The following is a 2,687-nucleotide window of genomic DNA, read 5'->3' as shown; positions in this document are numbered from 1 at the left end:
GGTTGTTCTTAACATATTTTATCAGACCTTGTACCAATGTCAGTTAATCTTCACTTACACTTTTGACTATTTCTTGAGTAGTAGCATTTGCCCTGACCTGGATAGCCCAGGCAAGGCTGATCTTGTTAGATTCAGGAAGGTAAGCAGGGTCAGCCTTGGTTAGTAATTGGATGGGAGACCTCCAACGAAGACCAGGGTTGCAGAGGCAGGCAATGGCAAACCACCTCTGTTAGTCTCTTACCATGGAAACCCCACCAGGGGTCGCCACAAGTCACCTATGACTTGATGGCACTTCCCACCATTGCCACCAGTATTTATTTACCCTTTAATTTTTTTTTATTCATTCATTCGTTTGTTTATAATCCACCTTTATGAATGAGACTCAAGGCAAATTACACAGTATCAGTCAATACAGTCATCAACAGGGAAATTAAGCTTTTGAAAGCTTATGCTACAAATAAGTTGGTTGGTCTTAAAGGTGCTACTGGACTCTTTACTATTTAGAAATTTTAAACAAGCAGAAATCTGATACAGAGCTGGAAAACACTGAAACGGTTTGATAGGACATAGCTTGATACAACATATGAACAGCACAGAAACATACTTGCAGCAACAGGCAGTACATAGTGGTATACTATGTACTGCTAGTTTGGTGTAGTGGTTAAGAGTGGCAGGACTCTAATCTGGAGAGCTGGGTTTGATTCCCTACTCCTTCACTTGAAGCCAGCTGGGTGACTTTGGGTCAGTAACAGCTCTCTCAGAGCTCTCTCAGCTCCACCCACCTCACAGGGTGATTGTTGAGGGGAAATAATGGCATACTTTGTAAACCGCTCTGAGTGGGCGTTAAGTCATCCTGAAGGGCAGTATATAAATTGAATGTTGTTGTTGTTGTTAGACTACACCTCTCTGAACGATTTACTTAAAACACAGCTCTATTCTCTGTGGCTGTTTCCACATGTCCCAGCATAGCGCTATACTCATGGAACGAGGGCGTCTTCCAGGTGCAATTTCTAACATCATCGCGCCTCGAGAACGGCATCATGGCACAATGTCAGAAATCGTGCCAGAAAGACGTCCTCGTTCTGTGAGTGTAGCGCTATCCCGGGACATGTGGAATTGCCCCTCTGGAATAATTTGGTTTTACACAGTTTGTGGAAAGTGAGGCGGCTGGGGGCTTTCCTAACCTCTTCAGGCAGGCTGCTCCATACGCTGGGCCACCGCAGGGAATGTGTGTCTATGGCCTGCTGTTGATTTTACTCGATTGCAGCGTGGCGGCTGCGGAAGGCTCCGTTCAAATGAGCAAAGCTATCGTAATGGAGCATCGGGAGAAAGGCCCGCCTGTAGCTAGGAAGGACCAAGGCTTTGTATGTGATAGCCGAAACTTTGAATATAGCCCATTTATCCTATTTCACCACTTGCTTATCTATTCAAACTAGGGTTGTCAGCCTCCAGGGAGATCTCCTGGAATTACAACTGATCTCCAGGCCACAGAGACCAGTTCCCCTGGAGAAAATGGCTGCTTTGGAGGGTGAACCCTATGAAATTATACCATGCTGAGGTCCTTTCCCTCCCCAACCCCTGCCTTCTCCAGGAGTCACCCTCCAGGAATTACCCAACTTGGAGCTGGCAACCCTAATTCGGACCTCTGACCTCGCTCATCGTTCATTTTCTGTATCTGCTAACTCCCAACCAGAAGGCGGGAAAGGTGAAGCGAAGAAGGGAGTCGGAAGGTAAAGACACAATGCAGCTTGACTGGAGCAGAAATTAGCATCTGTAGTGAGGTAAGAGTTCTCTATTGGGGGGGGGGGTGTCCATCATTCTGAACTTATGAACGCAAGTCCAGCTGTCTGCCATGTCTGTGTACAGCCATGCCGTGACTGTTTGGTGGTTATGTCACTGATGCCACAGTATATTGAATGTTTAATGCTAACCTGATGTATTCTCTCCTTAGCTATGTTCTTTCCATATTAGGTAAAGGTAAAGGTGCAAGCACGGAGTCATTACTGACCCACAGGGGGGACGTCGTGCCATGAGCTTTCCTTGGCAGACTTTTTATGGAGTGGTTTGCCATTGCCTTCCCCAGTCATCTACACTTTACCCCCAGGAAACTGGGTACTCATTTTACCGACCTTGGAAAGATGGCAGGCTGAGTCAACCCTGAGCCGGCTACCTGAACCCAGGTCGTGAGCAGAGCTTCGGCTACTGCAGCTTACCACTCTGTGCCAGGGGGCTCTATTTCTATTCCGCCTTGCGTCTCAGTAAGAAAGGCGGACTATAAATGACATAAATGGATAAATTAAATAAATATTCCTCGCACCCCACCGGCTGCCACAGGGATGCCACCTGCCTTCCGGGAGGGTCGTGGAGGGGGGTGGGGGTCTGCAGGAGTTTCGTGGGAAGGGGTTCTGCAAAACGCACGCCCGAAGAGCCGCCCCCTTCCCCCAGGGCCATGAGCGCGAACCTGGAAAGCGGCGCAAGGCAGCCCCGGCCCGTCCCCGCCCGCCGTGCCCTGCAGCCGCCCGCGGGCCCCGGGCTGGCGGCGCTCGGGGCGGGCAGGCAGCAGGGCCGGCGGCCCGGGGAGAGGCGGAGAGACGGAGGCGGGGTCTGGCGCGGAGGCCGGGCGAAGCTCTCCCTGGCGGCCGGAGCTGGAGCGCGGCCAGGCGGCAGCGAGAGGCGCAGGAGCCACG

Source organism: Eublepharis macularius, chromosome 13 (assembly GCF_028583425.1).
Source record: "Eublepharis macularius isolate TG4126 chromosome 13, MPM_Emac_v1.0, whole genome shotgun sequence".
Taxonomy (NCBI): Eukaryota; Metazoa; Chordata; class Lepidosauria; order Squamata; family Eublepharidae; genus Eublepharis; species Eublepharis macularius.
The sequence above is the reverse complement of the archived record's forward strand: the minus strand, read 5'-3'. Positions refer to the sequence as shown.